Source organism: Alligator sinensis, unplaced genomic scaffold (assembly GCF_000455745.1).
Source record: "Alligator sinensis unplaced genomic scaffold, ASM45574v1 scaffold121_1, whole genome shotgun sequence".
NCBI lineage: Eukaryota > Metazoa > Chordata > Crocodylia > Alligatoridae > Alligator > Alligator sinensis.
Window position 1 is genome coordinate 2,989,068 of NW_005841910.1, and position 20,599 is coordinate 3,009,666.

At 42.6% G+C, this 20,599-nt stretch overlaps 1 protein-coding gene across 13 annotated transcripts in view; it reads left to right on the forward strand.

Moving 5' to 3' along the window:
* FOXP1 (forkhead box P1) overlaps positions 1-20,599 on the forward strand; it is a 421,654-nt gene that overhangs the window by 70,878 nt on the left and 330,177 nt on the right. For 2 of the 13 annotated variants that reach the window (XM_025197998.1, XM_025197992.1), the window contains exon 3: positions 6,807-6,895. The exons of the other annotated variants lie outside the window; for them this stretch is intronic. The gene's annotated coding sequence lies outside the window, so the exon portion shown is untranslated. The remainder of the gene's footprint in view (positions 1-6,806; positions 6,896-20,599) is intronic. 13 annotated transcript variants of the gene reach the window in all.

The window sequence follows — 20,599 nt, forward strand, 5'->3', positions numbered from 1 at the left end:
TCAGTTCCTACTCCAGAGCCTCTTGGAGGGAGAATATATGTTGCTTTTAAGATAGGATTTTCATAAAGGAAGCACTGCCTTTTCTTAATTTTAATTAAGAATTGGAAAAGAAGGGGCTTTTTTTTTCCTTTAAAGAAGTCCACAGGATATGAATGCTCTGCAGACACTGAAAACTATTATGCTCAAAAACAAGAGCGGGATGTGTATTCACATACCACAACACTGACTTATTTCATAGCTCAGTAATGCATACATAATTAGAGTCAAATTTGCATAGGACAGCTGATATCCAAATTTGTATGGCATTAGAGACAGCTTCACTCATTTGCAATAAGCTATTGTACAGTAAGGAAAGTTGCATAGAAGATTGTCTGTGGGTAAGCAGGAGTGTGTCATATATTGTGTCCCTATTCTTTATCCATTTATAAAGTTCTGCCTCAGTAGACATTTACTTAAGCATATTCTAAATCATATATGCTGTGACGGTGGAAAAATAACCATAGTTTTATTCTGCACATATTTGTTTAGCATTACAAAATAAACAGAGCCGGAGTTAAAATTGGCCTTGTAATAAATCTGTTTTTCTATTTTAAGTTTTCTAGTGAAAGAAGTGAGAGCTGAGTCTGTTAATCTTACTCACCCTACTAAGTACCATACTATGCCAATAGTCCCATACATTTCTTGCAATAAAGTAGTTCACAGTGTGTGCAAGACTGGCAGAATTGGGCCCCAGACTACTACAAAATATAATTATGCGGCATTGTATCTAAATGTACAGAGCAGGATAAATTATATATTCCTTGTGCCAATTCCATGTAAGGTCCCATCCTTCCTTGAAGTCCTGCCTGTGTGATGTAGTGCGAATAAATTTAGATGCTATTTATTTGCAATTGTGCTTTTTTGTTAGCTGAAAGGAAATGCCAGAAAGGTATTATTCAGTGTGCCGGCTTTAAGGGTTGCTGTTAAAGGGTTTCACTGAAAGTCTGGATTTGTAAACACCCAGGGAAAGAAATGCTACGTTCTGTGCTGGGGGTAACCCTCCAGGGATTTATAAAAGTTGTGCTTACCACATGTTCCCCAGATTTGTTTTTTCTCTTGACTTTGCTTTACTTTATTATCATGTAGCTTTTTTTCCAAAAATACTTTTGATGAATATTTATCTAATCAAATGGCAGTTCATATACAATAGATCTGAGAGGGGGGAAAAGGCAGAGAGAAATGCCAGTGATAGTCCTCAGATTGCGTGGTAGGGATTTATCAATAGAGGTTCTCTCCTTTTTTTTCCCCAGATTCATTTTTTTTTTTTTTTTTGCCCCTGGGGTCCATTGCAGCATGTAATATGAGAAGTTGATTTCTGTGATGATGACCCCTAAATTTGAAGTGTGTGTGTGTGTGTATCCTGATGTTGTGGGAATGTGTTGGAGGAAGGTTCACAAATGTCAGGGCCTTTTCATAGTTGCCACAGAGCTTAGTAATATGCTGGTCTCTGCAGCTGCACTGTTCTTCCAGCCCCCAGCCCTTGCAGTGCCTGTGTATCTCTCTGTTCTAGACAGAGAAGCAATATGCCATCGTTCTGGCTCTGCCCAGATGTCAGTGCTCTGGTTAAAATATTTCATGTATGAAGAGTCATCTGAATACTTTTCAGCATCTGATTCTCATCCTGCCAGCCGAAATGTGATATTTGTCTACCAATATATGGAATGAAATGGACCCGAGCAGCCCCTGGGTGGCTAGCATCTCTGCCAGCCGGCTTTTTAAAGCCCCTTTTGTCAGGAGGGTGCAAAAACAAGGTCTGGACAAGTTGGGTGTCACCCCGTTAGAAGGAAGGATGAATCATGTGCCTGTACCAGGCAGGTTTTTTCCCTAAGAGGCAAGGGTAGTCTGCTAATACCAACCTGACTGGGAGACCATAGAGACAAGCTGCTAATACACTGTATATAGCTTGCTTCATTCAGCATCTTTGCAATGCAGACAGAGCCCTGAGACTGCAGATGGGCAGAAACTTTGGGCCCAGGATCCTCCGATACTGAAATCTATCTAGTTGAACATTTCTTTGATTTTTAAAGCCTTCCCTGAAGGGTTTTTTTTTTTCTCTCTTTAATTGTTGTGACTGTGCTGTTCTCTGTAAGACCTTGCATTCAAACATGCAACTTAAATATGAGGAGAGAGGAAAAATAATTGATTTAAAAAATATTGCTAAAAACTAGGGATTTTTTGTTCTACATCAGTTTTTTAAGAGGTATGTTTCTTTTAAAAAATTATTTAAAAGTGATAATGCACTTATATCAACTGTTTATGCCGTATTGAAATAAATGTAATAAGCGTATACTACTTTTCGCTTCTCAATATATATATATTTTTAAAGTCAGATCACTGAGCTGGAGGAAGTCACTGGTGAAGCACCTGGAACTAGAGTTCAAAGTGGGAAAACCCACTTTGATTGCGGTAGCATCTTGTGCAGGTGCAGAAAGAGGGGTTTTTTGTTTGTTTGTTCAGACGGTTCGGTTGCATTGCTCTGCATTCAAAGTGGAGAAACCAACTGGGTTGAAAAAATCAAGAAGGTTTGTTTTCCTCTTCCAACCTATCAATAAAAGATCAGTGTGAAAGGATGAGATCTGTTCGTTCTGATGTCTTAAAGAGCCCCATCAGGTAATCAGTTCAGTTCCCTCACTACAGAGAACACCTCCTTTCTGTAATAAACCATTTTCAAATGCAAAATACATTTAGCTAAACTTTGCTTTTTTTATTGTATATCCAGACTATTTAAGTAGCTTTATTTAATTTCAACTTGATAAGCATTTTTAAAATGCTGTTGTTTTGCATTTTGTTGGACTCTAGTTTCCATTCAAATAGCTCTTGACATGCATCACAAAAAAAAAAGAGTAATAATGGCTAGTAAAATAAAAAGAAAATATTCGCCGCTTAACATAATAAAAATAATAAGTCAATATGAATGCATGCTAATCTGTTTGATAATTTATGCATAGTTTTGTGCATCTTCCGGCTTAGCAGAAAGTAATACTACGTTAAATAGAATGGCTATCTTTATCCAAGTCAGTGACCAATGAGAATTAACCTTTAAGAAAATAAAAAGTACAAAGGCAAAATAAGCTTAAAATGGATCATTTAAATGACATTTTCATTCCTTTCTAATTTAAATCAATCCATAAAGCATGAGTTTCACTTGCTCTGATAAATATCACCTGTTTAAAAGATGACCGCAGTAGTCCAAAATCCATGAAGTGCTTTCCCAATCCCTGGGCCTGCTCTAGAGAAGAACTTGCTTGATCTCTAGCATCTCCACTGTTTTTGGAGAAGTTCCTATATTGCTTGAGAAAGCTGACAAGAATACCTTACCTGAGATGGTCTGATTTCACTGCACGTGCTATTGGTGGGTAATTCAGCAGGGCTGGGATCCCCATCACCCTGCCAGACTAGCTCATCTTTCAAATGCATAGATTACCTATATCCACGACAGGCTGTAGTTGTTAAAGATCCAACATGGGCCTAAAAAATATTTTGGGTCAAAGTTGTCAGCTTGAATGGATGTATTCAGGTTAAAGTCAAGTTAGATAAATTATTTAAAATGTCCATAATGATGAGTCAGTGGACTTTTGCACTAGGGTGTTTCCATTTAAGATCATTTACTGTAATTATGCCCACTGGATGGATCTCCTGAATACGCAAGTTAGAAATCTTACGTGGCACGTGCAAGATTGAGAAACTAGTTCTTGCAATCTGGTTTTTTTTGTATCCATTCTTCTCAGAAAAATTATCTTGGCTACTTTGAAAAGTGTACTTTATGGATCAGTACCCAGAGCTTCCTGTGCATGGATACAATCCTACCTCTCCCAGTGAGTTCAGTGACTCAGGATTGGGCCCAATTTGACCTTGATTTATAGCACTGAAATATAGACGTGGAAGTCCTGGAGTGTTTGACACATTAATGTAGCCATAAAAGTACTGATAGATGATATTTTACATCACCTTAAAGAGTGTAACATATCTTTGCAATCCATTAGGATTTAATGTTGTTGTTTAAGTTTTCCCTTGTGTTTGAAATTTAAAAAAATATAACATCTTACTAATAGTTTTCAAATACAAACCTGTTATGTGGCAACACCAACCTAGAACAGCAAAAATGATCTGTGTACTAAAATGCATAATAGATTAATCTATAAATTGTCAGGATTGTGAATGCATGGTCTGTATATCTCGAGAGGTGGCTCGTTATTTTGGGGGCCCAGCTCAAGATACCTGCTGCCTGGCTCTCAGAACTACTGAGTAGGCAGGGACTCCTAAGGGTGATTAAACAGGCATTGTAAAGGCTTGACATGGTTTGATTGTTAGGCCTCATTGGCATCAAATGGGCTTTCAAAATTAACGAATATATTTCCCATTTTGGCTTTGTATGACTTTACAGCTTGAACCCAATACACAAGTACAGAGCCTTGCTCAAATCCTGCTCAAAGGCAGGAATAAATGTCTGCACTTGCCAGTGGCTTTGCAGGATTTGGTTTTGACAAGTCGTCAGCTGCATGTTGGCACATTTTTATTGTATTCTGTTGCATCATGGCTTTTCCTTTGTTTAAATCTGACTTAAAGTTTGAGGTGTAATTGGACAGTGCCATGGAGTTAGCTCTCTTAGTTCACACGGGATGCAAAACTCGGCTTCAAAGCGGTAACCTTCCTGATAAAGGACAAAAGACTAGGTGCTTTGCATGCTTTGAAATGGAGTGTGCAGGTTGGTGGTTGGTTGCGTCTCGGTATTCGTGGAGTTTGGAGTCTCCTCTGGAGTTACTCGGATCCCAGGTCACTCCCAAATTCTGATATAAGACACTTAAAATATAACCACACTAACAACAGATATCACTTGGTGCAAACTAAGAGCACAAAGTGCACCAGGGAAACTTTGTAAAAGATACTGGAAAAAAGCTACCATTTATCTCGTCTTCCAATATGAAAATCATCTCTTGGAGAGTTATCTTAGAAAAAGAATCGCTCTTGGAATGGCTGATATGATGACTGCAGTGCAGGCCATAATATGCTCATTTCTCTGGAGCGGCTCTGTAGGGGAAACATGCTGATGTTCATCAGAGCAATTTGGAAACCCTACAGTGTGCGCCATGGGTCCCATGCTAAATTTGTTTGCTCAAAGAAATGCACAGTCCTCTGCAACTGAGGGAAGCCCTGTCTGGAATAAGACTTCTAAAAAAGTTGAACTTCCTCTTTGTGATTTATGATCTCTTTTAACAATGCCACTTTCTCGAAGCTATGCATCATGCACAAACAATGGCCCACATAGAAAAGTGTAGTCCCCAGAGGATTACCAAGCATGTAATTTTGTCTTTAAATTCTTACGAGTGAATTGTAAGAACATGACTTCATAGGAACCTCTGAGACATTTTAGCTTTTAATAATACTTTACTGCAACATGTAATGCTTCGTTTTCACTTTTATTAATTAAATTGCTCCATTTGTGCATCTGTGCGGCGGTGGGAAGGAGATCCCGGGCACTGCAGCATGCCCCACCCAACCCTGGCTTGACGAACAAGGCAGTTTCTCACCTCCTCGAGGCAGGATCATGCCCTGTCTGACTGGGGCTTGTGAGGTTTTTCACCACTCCTGTGCTCTCAAGCAAAAACTCCCTTGCAAACTACTTTCATGTTCTTTGTGTGGTTGTGCTCTGTAGCAGCAAAGCATCTTAAACTCTGTACTGATGGCTTACACTGGAGAGGGAATTTCCCAAATTTTTATAGAAAATATATTATTTGCAAGTTTCCAAGAAAATTGAGGTCAATTTTATTTCATTCTTTAATCCCCCCCACATGCTTTTTTGTTTGGTTGGTTTTTTTTCTTAAAACCGCAACTGACTCGAATGATGTCAAAGAAACGTGACCGAAGATCTTTAGCAAATCTCCCTTGCTGTTCTGTCTGCAGCGACAGGGTTTGAATCTGACCGCTTATCGAACAAAGGGTACAAGCTGCCCTGTTTGTAGTACAGTTTGTGGACTTGCCCATAATAATACAATTATGAAGGTTAACAGGAAAAAACTGGGTCCAGGAGTGATTCCAGGCAGCTGGCAATCCCGGCGAATTGGAAGCGTACCACCAATGAAAACTGCAGTGAAAAGCAAATTAAACCTCATATCTGCCATCTCACTCGCTTTTCTCTGCTTTCCTGTTTGGACTTGAAAGGTGATTGGAGCCAAGGCAGTGACAGTTGACGGAAGTGCTGCAAGGAGCGAGTATTTATTTACAGTGAATCGTGGTGATGCTTGTTCAGGATGCGGTTTCACGCAGGATGTACTGTCCCCACCCCCGGTTTGATCATTTCTCCAAAAAAAAAAAAAAGCAAAAAAAAAAAAGCCTTGATTGTTTGAGGCCACAGTTTATGCTTGGAGAAACGTTGTGCAACATGCCTGTGCTTGGAATGCTCTGTTAATGTACCATCATAAGAAGTTCCTGTATTGGGTATAGAGGACTAACTTGCATCCAGATGTGTTCAAACACAAATATAATCGTTATGCATTTAAAATAGGGAAGTGAGTGGGGTGCATATGCTGCAAGCTCTGGTTAATGTGGGCCACTGAATTCATTGCCAGATATGCTGTCAGTTGATGCTTTTGTATTTATTTATTTATTTTTTAATTTCTAAAACCAAGATTTAATACTAATTAAATGCTGAACTAGAATTCCTTTTGTATCAAGTTCCTCACCTTAAGTTTAGCTTTTGTACAGGGAATTTCATCCAGCCCTCTCTGCTTTGATCATGTCTTTTTAATTATTGTTTCTTTGCCAACTAGGTTTAAAACATTTTAGAAGAGTCTTGTCTACATGGATGAGTTTCTCGGCCATAAGCAGGCAGGACTATAATGCTGTGTTGGTGAGAGGGGTGAGTGGTGCACAACTTCTGGCTAAACTAAACAGTTTGTTACATAAGATCACACATATCTGCCTTTAGTGCCTTACCAAACTATCATGAAGATTGGTTTAGTCCAGGGGTGGGCAAAATGCGGCCCACCAGGCCATTCTATCCAGCCCACGGGGCCCCTAAAAAATTTAGAAAATTAACATTTATCTGCCCCAGCTGCCTCTCATGCACCCCTTGATGGCTTGCCAAAACTCAGTAAGCAGCCCTCCACCCGAAATAATTGCCTGCCCCTGGTTTAGCTGGTGTTCGTGAAACATTAGGTAGGCATTTAAGTGTAGTTTGTGAGTGGTGTTGGTGTACTGCGAAAAACAAAAACAATAAAACCCTTAATGCAAGCATATTCTGATGCTAGTAAATGTTGATGCTAGCTTTGTATATTCGTATTGTGCCTTAATCACGTTCCAGACTTGTAGACGATGCTAGGCTGACATAGCTGGAAAACGAAATGCTCTTTTCGCAGGACAAGAACCGCCCAAGCAGTTGCAGTGCAGACTTCGCTGCAGTGATGGCAGGGGAGTGGGTCGCTCTAAATGGATGTCTTCTATGGGCGAGTGTTCATTTTAGTCTTGGTGCTTGCCGCAGTTGCCCCTTGGCCTGGTCTGAAGCTGCTAGCAGGATTGCGAGGCAGCTTTATCACATACTTGTCACTTCACTTGGATGTCTACTGATTCATTTCATATGGGTCCCTGACCACCATGAGAACATAGTAACTTAGTTACTACCAGTGTGGGCCAAATTCCTCCTCTGTGTCTTTGGCTGGACAGTTTCTGCATCTTGTTATCCCTAGGAAAAATATACAGCTTAGGGGGATATGCTGTGATGCACGCTTTTTGTTTCACGGGTATTGAAGTGGAAAGCCATTTGAAACTTGGGGAGAGGAGGGGTTTTTATTATTTACTTTGACATTCCCTTTTAAACTCTTTTTAAAAAAGTACAATTTTCACCAGTTTTTGTGTCTGGAAGAAGGAATCTAATGGGTTTTTTCCACTCACGGCTTTTAATTACATCATTGCTGTCGTTGGACCCTTCCTACAACTCCCACATTGTTCAGTAGACACAGTGAAATGTTTTTAGGAACCTATAAAAGCCAGTAATTTGCATCCAGAGGCCATGGTTGTAGTCAGCATTCAGGCAACCGAAACAACTGCCTCAATAACTTTATGGCCGATACATGTGCTGCATTGTGTAGTGTGCTGTCTCACTGCAGCTTCAGAAAAATGAGAGCATGGCTACTTCATTTTGTACACCTCCCTTCTAGGTTGCATTACATGTGCAATTTAATTAAGTAATGAATGGAAGAAGCTCCTGGGGATGAAAACTTCCAAACTGTGCATGCAACGTGAGTTAAAAATGACGCCGGCAGGGGTTTTGGTGCATGCTTCTGAGACGTCCTCAGAGCCCTGTGTTCCTGCCATCGTTGGGTGTGTGCACCTTGCTTTGCGCAGCTTTCCTTCCCTTATATTCCACTGGGCTGATAAACTTTCTTAGTTCCCATTCAGTGTTGTACTTTTCCTATGTCCTCTTGTCTTTCAAAAATCAACTTAAAGAGAATAGGGTCCTAGGTGCACACTTTCTCAGTGTGCACCTAGCACGGAGGGATTATATTGAAATGGCGTATTGCTGGTGATGGACTTTCTTTTCAAAATTATATTGGTGATTCCTGGATGTATGCAGTTCTTGCAGTTCATGGCCCTGTGAGGCCAGTCAAGACCGTGTGCTTACAAAATGTTTATAGACTTAGACAGGAGATGTGCAAAGTTGTCTTTAGTATTTACATCACCATTTCCTTATAATATGAATAGCAAGGCATCTGGGCCAGCAGATATACTAAATGGCTTTGAAGGCCCCTTCACAAAGCTCTGGTTGAACAACAAAGAGATGCTTTTCCCAATTTTTTTTTTTTTTTTTTTAAGGTGAAATATGTTGGATGTGGTTTGAAGGCTCAGTGCTTGCTGTGTCCAACTGGTAAATCTTCTTGGGGAGAGACCTGATGTCGATTAGGACGTGGGGTTAACAGAAATAAGGAACCTCACAAGTACACTGGTGCCAGTGCACAACTCTTTGAAAAAGACTTAAAACCAGCAATATTTATGACTTGCGCTTTATTTTTAAAAAGACAACAAGAGAAGTGTAGCCTAGTGGTATTTATTATTATGATTACTTTTTAATGGGTTGCTTTAAATCTGGGGATTTTTTTCCCCTTTGATACTCATCAACATTGCATCCAGTCTTCTGTCAGTGCTACAGCAAGGTTGTGTTTTTTTCCAGTCATTTCTTTATGTGCTCATATACAAAAGGTACCCCAGCTATTTTAAAGTGCAGCGCTTCACTCCAGCCCTTGAGCATCAAATAACAGTAAGAACATGGCAGGGCATGTAGGAAGTAAAGTATTTACAGTAGGTGTCTTCTATTCCCAACATTTCCTGGATGCATCTCTTTCTGCTCCTTAAGTTATATAAACACCAACAAAGAAATAAAGTCAGGTCCTTACTTTTATTAGCAGATATCCATGAACAGACTATTCAATGCATATTTAGTTCCCAGCAGGCACATTTCAGGCAGACAGAGGCCTTTTTGATTCTGTATTTTCTTCACCCATTTCAAAAAGGCTTCTGGCTCAAAGTGAAATGTCCCTGCTGTGAACTGATGGGGGTTGAATTGCCTGTAGGGTTTGACTTTAATAAAAAAAAATAAAAACAAAACTATACCTCACCTCATTGATACTGAATATGGCCTAAGGAAGGGAAAGTTTGTCTGTGTAGGGGAAATTTTCAGTGGGAACTGAGGGCTTTAGGAACGCATCCCACTGACTTCATGCAAACTTGTATTGCTAAAACCTGTGGGCAGTTTTGAAAATCTTTCCTTTATTAAGTGATCATGTCCAGTTTTGGCCTTGGTGAGAATAGGAGCCTGCTACTAATTGGTGCTAAAAGGAGTTACTGCTTCAGTTCAAATTGTAGGAGCTTGTGGATTTTGGGACTGCTCATCTAGTATGTGCTAGTCCTACTCATAGACAAGGCCTGGAGAAAGTTGGAAATAGTGCAGTAAATGCAAGGTACCTATCTTCATGGTCTTAAAACCTGCTGTTCACCCAGGAATGGATACAGTGGGATCGAATGAAAGGACCCTCATTTGCTCGTAGCACCTTGCTTTTGCTAAATCTTTTTTGGTGGTCTTCAGTGATTTACCTAGGTGATTCCCAACCAGGACAGTAACCTGACCGGCGACTGAAATTGCAGAAAAAACTGTCTTCTGGCTGGAAGGAGCGGAGCTGAAAATCTTAGCTCATTTTCATCCCAGTGATAGACTCCGGATATTCGGTTAGTTTAAATAAGCTTTGAGTTGGCAAACTTGTCGACATAGCCAAACCTGCACTTGGGACTCATGAATGTCTCATAACAAAAAGCAGTTAATCAATCAGTCAGTCAACAAAAGTAGATTGATGCAGGTAGCTTTTATTTAGAAAATGATATAGTCCATTAGTGCTGCTTTAATGGGAAGAAGGTGTAGGGGAGAAGAACAGCAGCAGGCCTTAAAAATCACTCCTTAAACGAGGGTTTCTTTCATACTCAGTGTTACTCGTTGGGCTCCAATCAACAGTATGATGTGAACTATAAAGGGCAAGGGATGAAGAAAAGAGCGCTAAGTTTAGTATGTATTGACCAAAAGTTTTCCTAGCAGTTCCTAGGTGACAGCAGTTCAGTGTTACATCAGATAATCATAGAATATTAGGGCTGGGGAGGGACCTCAAGAGGACATCTGATCACACCCCCTACTCAAAGCAGGACCATCCCCAAATATATCATCCCAGCCAAGGTTATGTCTAGTTGGGTCTTAAAGGATGGAGATACCACCGCCTCTCTGGGTAACCTGGTCCAGCACTTTACTACCCTCTTGCTGAGAGACTTTTTTTTCTAATATCTAACCTAAACTTCCCTTGCTGCAACTTGAGCCCATTGCTCCTTGTCCTGTCATCTGCCCCCACTGCGAACAGTCCAGCTCCATCCTCTTTGCAACCACGCTGCAGGGAGCTGAAGGCTGCTATCAAATCCCGCCTCGGTCTCCTCTTCTCTAGACTAAATAAGCCCAGTTCCCTCAGCATCTCCTCAGAAGTCACGTGTCCCAATCCCCAAACCATTTTTGTTGCCCTTGGCTGGACTCTCTCCAATTTGTCTGCATTCGTTGTCTAGTAGGGCACCCAAAACTGGACACAGGACTCCAGATGTGGCCTCACCAGTGCTGAACAGAAGGGAATAATCACTTCCCTTGATCTACCGGCAGTGCTCCTACCAATGCATCCTAGGGTGCCACTAGGCTTCTTGGCAACAAGGGTACACTGCTGGCTTATATCTGTCTTATTGTCCACTGTCATCCCCAGGTCCTTTTCTGCAGAGCTGCTGCCCAGCCAGTCAGCCCCAGCCTGTACCCATGCATGGGATTGTTCTGTCCTAAGTGCAGGACTTTGCACTTGTCCTTATTGAATCTCATGAGATTTCTTTTGGTCTGTTCCCCTGATTTGTCTAAGTCTCTCTGAATCTTAGTCCTACCCTTCAGCATATCTACTACTCCCCTTAGCTTGGTGTCATCTGCAGACTTCCTAAGGGTGCAATCCATCCCATCTTCCAGGTTATTGATGAAGATACCGAACAAAACCCGTCCCAGGACTGACCCCTGGGGCACTCTGCTTGATGTTGGCTGCCAACTAGACATCAAGACATTGATTGCTCTCCTCTCTTCTCCAAGACTACCCTTTGAGCCTGATGATTCAGCCAGTTTTCTGCCCACATTATAGTCCATTCATCCAAGCCGCACTTCCTTAACTTGCTTGCGACAATGTTGTGCAAGACCATATCAGAAGCCTTGCTAAAGTCAAAGTATACCATGTCCACAGGTCTCCCTGCCTCCACAGAGCCAGTCATCCCACCAGAGAAGACAGTCAGGCTGGTCAGGCATGACTTGCCCCTGGTGAATCCATACTGACTGTTCATAATCAGCAATCACCTTTTTCTCCTCCAAGTGCTTAGAAATGGATTCCTTGAGGACCTGCTCCATGATTTTTCCAGGGACTGAACTGAGGCTGACTGGTCTGTAAGTTGGTCCTCCTTCCCTTTCTTAAAGATGGGCACTATATATGTCCTTTTCTAGTTGTCCACGACCTCTCCCGGCTGCCACAAGTTTTCAAAGTAGCTCTGTAATCGCATCTGCCAGTTCTCTCAGCACCCTCGGGTGCATTGCATCCGGCCCCATGGACTTGTACACGTCCAGCTTTTCTAAATAGTCCCGTATCTGTTCTTTCACCGCTGTTGGCTGCTCACCTCCTCCCCAAACAGCGCTGCCTGATGCGGTAGTTTGGGAGCTGACCTTGCCTGTGAAGACTGAGGGGAAAAAAGACCTTGAGCCCTTGAGCCTTTTCTGCATCCTGTCACAAGGCTGCCTTCCCCACTGAGTAAGGGACTCGCACTTTTTCCCGGATCTTTCTCTTGCTGTTGACATACTTGTAGAAACCCTTTTTGTTACCCTTCACGTCCCTTGCTAGCTGCAACTCCAGTTGTTCCCTGATCTTCCCAACTTCATCCCTGCATGCTCGAGCAGTGCTCTTATTCTCCTCCCTAGTCGTTTGTCCAAGTTCCCACTTCTTGGAAGCTTCCTTTTTGTGCTTCAGCTCGCTGAAGAGCTCCCTGCAAAGCCAAGCTGGTCTTCTGCCATACTTATGAATCCCGTGCATTGGGATGGTTTGTTCCTGCCTCCTCCATAAGGTTTTTTTTCAAGTACAACCAACTCTCCTGGACTCTTTCCTCCTCTGCCATCCTATTGTCTAATTATGCCAATTTTCTAATTATGTCCTATTGTCTAATTATGGGTAGTGGGTACAGGACACCTGGAAATTCTGTATGTGGCAGGACATGAATAATGATAAAATAATTGAAGTGGAGCTGCTTTTTCTCTCTTAGACTGATGTGTGCAGTGTCAGGCAAGTAGCAGCAGAGGGCACTGAGCCCTCAGTGTCTTCACTGCCATGACCAGGGGTACAACGAAGGAGCCAGGGCAGCTCCTGGCAGAGAGGATGGCACAAAGTGTGGCAGGACCTAGCAGCCCTTCTGCTCTGCCTGAACTCTCTGGGTAGAGGGGAGCAGCCTCATGGCAAGCCTCCCAGGAGGAGCCATGATCTTTGGGCAACTTTCCTCTCTGTTTAGCCTGTGGAGAATGGGGGAGAAGATCCCAGGTGTTCCTGCCCTCCTGTCTTGTCCAGGACTCGCAGGTGCCAATGGGAGGCTGAGTGGCACATGCAGGAGCTGGCCAAGGGCATGCACATGTGCCTGGGACAGGGAGGGGGCGAGTGGGTTGCAAATGCCAGGGGAACACGTGTATAACCGGCGAGGCTGAGTCAGCCCGGTGTGGGTGCATCAGGGTGACAGTCAAAGGTCCGAGTGGGTGTCTTTTGGGGGAAGGAGTGTGGCTGGTGACTGATGGGAAGGGTCACCGAGTTTCCTGTGTGGTGTCAATCCTTGAAGTGAAAGGAGCACTGAATGACAGGGAGGTGGCCAAAGGGCTGGTAGGCCCGTGAGGCAGGGGGGCTCCCTTCAATGCACCTTAGACTGAACCCCCAACCCTTCACCCCCACCTTCACATGACTTCTTGATAAGGTCTGCTCAAACTGGCCCCTCCATTGGCGCACCCAGGTGGGCTGGATCTGAGGGAAGGGTGGAGCTGATTCTTTGCAAACCAGTCCTTTCGTGCCTCTCCTTGCTCCTGGAAGTGACGAGCGTGTGCGCGGAAGGGGACCTTCACAACCCAAGTTGTCAGAGATCTTGGGCAAAACCAAGATGATGGATTGAAGACCCAGGAGAAAGGGATCACGGGCATTGTCCGGGTAATGTGCTTGCACGCATGTTGTGCGTATATAGGTTCTGGATATATCTTAGCCAACAACTTAGAATCGCTCTCCATAGGGCTGTTTGTTTTAAAAAAATACAATCTCAAATCATACAATAACACAGTGGTGCAGATTGAATAAAATAAGATAAGCAGAGCCTCTAATACTGTGGGGTGGCTAATAGAGCCATGCAAAATCTGCCTACAACGTAGGCTCATCGTTCATGAGTTATTCCATAGCTCCAAACTCATAGCAACAAAGACATGTCTTGCAATTCCCACCATCTGGTGAACTCTAATGTGTATTTGAACAGCATAGCGTGTTAGTGTGCCTATATACAAGACATATTCACACACAACATATAGCGGCAGGGGAAAAAGGGAAATTATGTTTCAGCTGTGAATGGCTTGTATTTACTCAAGCAGTGAAGAAATAGCTGATAGCTCACAAGTGATCAAAGCCAGTGGTGAGTTATAGAGGTCTTTCCTCACAAGTGAGTAAAATATAGCATACTTCACCCTGCTTTATATGCCGTTTGTACAACATATACACATTTTTAATGCTTATTTTTATTTTGGTTTAGATGTCTTTCTCCTATGCCCAACTAGCAGGTTTTTTTTGCAGCCTCTTCTGCCTGATGTTCTTGCCAGAGACCGAGCAGATTGGAAAGCCTTTGAACACGTTATTGGTTGAACTCAAAAGTAGTTTTTCTTATTGCTTGGTTGCAAGCTACTGGGATGAGCATAAGGAATTTAATTTTGATTGACATCTGATGTACTCTTAAAGCAAAAGTGATCCATCAGCAGTCGGGCACCCACAACTTGTTTTTGCATCTATGAGAGAGGCAATTGTGCTGCAGTTGCATTTCAGAAATCAAGTCTGAATTGCAGTTTCCCTTTGAATCTGCTCTGGGGGTGTGTTAAAATTGGGCTGTTTTAGGTCAGCTTTAAGTATCAAGTCTTAACACTGTCTGCAAGCCAGACTTTGGGATTGTCTCAGTTTCTTTTACTTTGACTGACTTGGGTTGAGCAGAAACTTCCTATAATGCCTCAGCATTCTCATTATAGCACAGTACATGGTAAAGACAGTATGACCCCACCTATTTTAAAATGTACGTTTATGATGAACGCAACTGTAATTCTCTACCAGTTGAGCAGAGCAAATTGTTTTGGAAAATTAAATATAATTTATCCTGAACCTCACACTATACGCTAAAAAACCCATGCAGATAAGCTGATATACAAATGACTGTGTCCCACAGCATCTTTACATAAGATAAATGACTGTTCTCCAGGAGGAAAGACAGCTTTGTAATTTAAGATACCCATTCTTCTCCCACTTCCCTGTGAGACCTCCTTTTTCCTCATTTTTCCCATCTGTAAAATGGGGATACTACTGCTCGACTGCCTGTCTGGGTTATTGTAAGGCACGCATTCATGTCTTGAGTTCTTTGGTGAAGAAGAAACACCGGAGTGCAGAATATTTATTATAAGTTCTTCTGTTACCATCCATGTGGATGCAAATCTGTCAGGATAGCTATTCAAGAACAATGGGGAAATTCAGGTAATTACTAGAGCAGTTTTTATAAAACTTTGTAAAAGGTAAAAGGTTTTTAATGGGTATGTAATGCTGAGATAGTGCAGAGCACCCTTTAATAGCTCATCCATGTAGCCTTTTCCCTTGCTAGTAAAGGCCTCTGAACGGGTCATTAATGGATAAATACCGTAGTTCACGTCACAGAATCACCGTGTGAAGTTTGTACAGTTTGTAATGTCCTTTTAAGGGAGATTCAGGAATTAGCTGGTAAATCTGAATTGCTGCTTATTCCCAGGGTGGTCTTTTCTGTTCAGGGTTGTGGTCACCGTGGCAGGGCAGTTTGGGAAAGCTCGCAGTGTCACTTCCCGTGTTGTACCTGGCTTGTGGATCAATAGGGGACTTCATTTTCCACAGCTACAAGTTTTATAGCTTTTCAAGTACAGTAGAAGTAGTTTGGAAGAATTTAAAATGTTTTTACTGGAAATATAAGTATGCATGTGGGATGGAGGACAGTATGTGCCAGCTTTCAGCATTCGAAATGAATGATTAAATATATTGTAATTAATATACTGAATGGAAAAGCAAACAGCTGAAGATGGTAATTAATGAGGTTGGTAGGAAGTGTTTTTATAAGACCCTCCCTTTTAAGTTTGCCATTTTTTCTGTCGCTTTTGCTAATTGTTAGAGAGAGGATTTAAGGTATCTTTAGCCTGAGGATTATGGCTGGAAGAAAATCTCTCCCCTTGGCAAGTGGGCGATTTACATCTTTCAATTGAAATTCCTTTGAATATTTGGTCTGATGGAAAAATCCTTACCGAGCATTAGTTCCATTCCCCTCCTTTCATTTTCCTTTTGGAAATGACATTTGCTGAGGTTCCTCTCCTAGCACTCTCCAGCTTCCTACTTCTATTTCTGTGTTTCAGGCAACACTCTCAGAAACAGATGGATGGATAGCTTTCAACCCCACGTACACATACATAGTCCGCATCTTGCACAGTATTCATTAGCACATGCAAGCACTGGGGTTTTGATGTTTGCTTTTTTTCTCGCCGCGCAAGTGGCTTTGCCACCAAGGGGAGGTGCTCCGACGACGGGAAGTAACCCAACGGAAAATCAGAGCGGCACATTGATTTGTTCGGTGCAAAGGAGGGCGGGGCAAAGGCATGTTTTAAAGCTGCTCTGGTGATCTCTGACGTTTTGGAGCCAGTTTTGTTGTGTTTGCAGGTGTGTTTAGCCCTGCGTGATTGCACAAAGACTGAGGTGGTATTGTGAACAAAACCTGAGTTCTGTCTTTTTTTTTTTTTTCTCTTTTTCTCTCCTCCTTTGCTTGCAGCCGGTGCCTGGGTTTTGATGTCTTGCTTCTCAGAATGCTTGACGGTAGTAATAACGGAAACAGCAAAAAAATGTCAGCTTGACTACTGTCTGCATGTCGGCACTAGTCCAGGGAGTTTCAAAGGGATGTTTTATTGATTCTGTAATTGCACAGTAGAATGGACAAACTGAACTGTACCGCAGGGCAAGGAAAGCCCCTGTCTAAACGGCATCTCTTGGATGTGTGCTTCGCTGTAATTTGGGCAGGGAGTGCTCACTCAGTAGTTTAAACCATGGGACTGAGATCTTTCTTTAACCCTTTCTGTGACAGGTTGCTTAAACCCTTCTTTCTAGTTAGAAGACACATTTGGATGCTTATCTTGCTGGGATCCTATGATCCCTGCTGACTTTCTGCCCCTGGGGCAGGGGGCTGGACTCTGATCCTCCGGGGTCCCTTCCACCCCTAATGTCTATGAAATCTATGCAAGTCACAAGTTAAGTGTTAGGAGGTTTTTTCTGCTCCCAGTTTTACCGCAGCAGGGGCTCTGGACTTCAGCGGGGCGTCTGCTGGGGTAGCTGAGACGAGAATTTTACCCACCATCCTTTTCGCCTGTTAGGGCGCTTGTGTATCGCGTTACCGTTGTGGTCTTAAATCCTTCACATACCCTGCGGCATTGCCTCATGTGCAACATCCACCTCTTCTTAACTGAAAAACTGGCCTTCATCTCTTAGGAAATAAAGCTTCAAAATAATACTCATGCTTAGGATCTGGTAACTTCCTCTAACACAAGCTGATCACTTTCCAAAACTGAAGGAGTGGACTGAGCTGTTTTGCTAAAACAATTGCAAATTAAATTTGTAAACTTTTACTGTTGCCATATTTTTTCATTGGCACGCTCTCTGTCTTCTATGTCTTTAATGTGGTGAGAGCACAAATCAATTAGGCTAACCTACGACAATTCAAAACCTGTTTAAAGAAATGCAAAATCGCACGCGCCATCACTCAGAGCATTTTACCTTTCAAGGAAAGATTTAGTACTTAGTACACAGATGGCAGTTTTTTAAGGAGACTTTGTGGTCAGCCTCCTCCAGTCATTTTTGACTCCATCTGTGGGAGCCCAGCAGTTTGAATTTGGGTTGCTGCCTCCTGCTTCTTCAGCCAACGCAGGCTGGGAATGCTGCAGCGGCAGCGTACTCATCCCTCGGGGGACAGGGAGTGTCTCCACCACTCTCAATAGTTACGGTTAAAAAAAGAAATGGTGTTGATGAGCTCTAAAGGAAATTTAGTCCAGACCCCTCAGTCACAAGGACTGGCACTCTGATTACCGGCATGTCAAAGGCTGAGGAATCAAGCGAGGAAAAACTTGGAGGCATCCAAAGCTGCACATGGTCTTGTTCTGTGTAAGGAGGGTGGAGATTACCACGGGACGGTCCCACACTGGAGCTGCCCAACTTGTGGGATTCCCACTGATGTCAGGAGGAGCTGGAAGCATGCACCCATGTCTGAACCAGGCCTAGAGAGATCAAAGAGTCCTGACTCCTTCTAAATTTGGCCATGATTAGGAAACCTTTTTCCACCATCTAAATACAAAGCTGAATTGGGAACCTAATCTGCAATTGAGTTTTGGAAACTGTGCTACCTCTTTTATATTAAAAGAAATAATATCTTGATATTAAGTGGAATGATCTTTCAAAGCATCTGCTAGAAAAGAAAATTACACTGCAGCCCTGAACGAGAGCGGATTTTAGTAGGTTTTACAAGTATATTTTTCTTGCATTAAATCTGTTAAAATGAAAGAAGACCTGCAGTTTAACTGTATGGTATTTTTTTATTCAAGCTGCTGGACTTTCTGTGTTTTGAGAGCTTTGCACATTGTAATAAAATGCACGGACAAAGAAGTGCACTTAATTGTTGGAAAGGACGTGGCACACGCTGCCAGAGCCATACAATTAAAACTTACGGCTGCCTTCAGCAAGGCGTTCTGCAGAAGCAAATGGAGATCGGTTCTGGATCTGGGCTCAGTTTGCTTCTGCTGGCGCGGGGAAGTAAGCGTAAATAGTATAGCAGCAGTAGCAGCTGTACTCTGGGGCTTCTGCCAGGGGAAGCTGTGTTGGGAAGAGATTGCCCAGGAGACTCGCTGATCTAGGCAAGGAAAGGAAGATTACCAAACCCAACTGGTACTGCGGGATTGCTTAGGTACCCAGGACATAATTAATCAAATGACAGTGTGGTCAAGCCACCAAAATGAATGCGTTTCACTCTGCTGAAAAGTGTAATGGGGTTATTTTTGATTGGGTAAAGTTTAATAACTGTTGGGTGGGGTGGGGGAAATCCATTTAGGTTCTGTATCATTTCTGCAACCTTGGTGTTTGAATGTCTCTGAGGTTACTTCTGCTATGGGAGCCAGTAGATCTGCAAAGCTTAGGAGCAGCCAGCTGCTGTAGAGGCCTTCTTTTGAATCAAACTCTTAATTTGGAGGTAGCTCTTATTAGAAGTGGAATGGAAATTAAAATATCAGACTATGAAATAATAGTTGAACATTTGGCTGAGTCTTTATCACCTTCCTCCCCCAACTCTGACTTTTGTTAGATTGCTCATAATTTCAGTCTCTGATCTCACTCTTTCAATATGTTGTCTTTGTATGAGAATGTTAAGGTGAGTGTGACTGAAAATACAGAATATGCACTAATATTTCCTGTGCCACATCAAACCACTGAAATGACTAAAGAACATCCTGGATGCTAAAATTCTTAGTACATATTTTTCTGTCAACTATAATGCTGAAATGAAATTGTCTCAGCCAATCAGAGCGCAGGAAAAGTGCAGACTTACTGACCCAGAAATAGGCTTATTTCCCAGTTATGCAATGACTGCTTTCTGATTGGCTTGAGCCAGTCTGTGAGTCGAGGTTTTCAGAAATGGGGTCCTTCGTGGTTACAACTGCATTCAGAAGCCATAGAGTCATATGGCTTGGTGGTGATGGGTATGAAATAAGAACCGCTAGGGAGCTCTAAGGTTGATAGAAATCACCCGTGTGTCTTTGGCAAAGGGCTTTATGGTAATATTTGTATTTGGTTTTGTGATCCTCTCCCCCCCCCCCCCCCCCCCCCCCCTTAAACTGCCTGTCTGGGGAAAAAAGAAAACTAACTGAGAGAGAGGCTTAAAGTATTTTAGCAAGTGACTGCATCTTGAAGGTCTAATGTTCTTGAAGTCACAGCTGAGCCATGTTTTTAGGTCTGTAGCCCTGTACTGGCTTCCAGTGAGAACATTTTCAAAAGGGCCAATACCCGCATGCAGAAGTGACTTAGGCATTTAAAGAGACGAATCCTCCTTGAGCTAAGCTCCTACCTGCCTAATTCACTTCTGGAAGCAGTGCTAGCATATTTAGACTAAGCATAATTGTTGCCTTTACCCCCTTCCTGATACCAGTGGGAGCTGATGTAGCGCTCTTAAAACAGTTTGGCCTAAAGGGGCCAGCCAGAAAAAAAGAAACGTTCCCGGTGATCGGTATCCTGAAGGTGTAGAAGGAAGTCGGATGCCGTGGTGGTGGGTGCAGGAAAGAATCTGAAGGAAACGGAAGAGCTGTAACCAGGTGTGGGATCTAGTAGTTGCTGAGCAAGTTGAGCTTTGATGTGATGCTAGCCACGCTGCTCCTGGCTACAGAACGTGGGATACCTAAGCCATACTACTCTGATGCACCGCTCTAGCTTGGGAGGATCCTGGACCTTCCCAACTCCTCTTTGCTCTTTTTTTTCAGTTTTTCCTCTTACTGAATCAAGCTGGTCAGAACTGATACCGATGGAGCTAGAGGTTTGGGTATGTTCGAGCTCTAGCAAACCTCAGAAGAGAAGTGAGGTGTGGATAGCTGCATGGCTTCCTGGTTTTCCCTAGATTCTGGAAGCAGTCTTAAGTGAATGTCCGTGCAGTTGCCTTGGCATTCCTT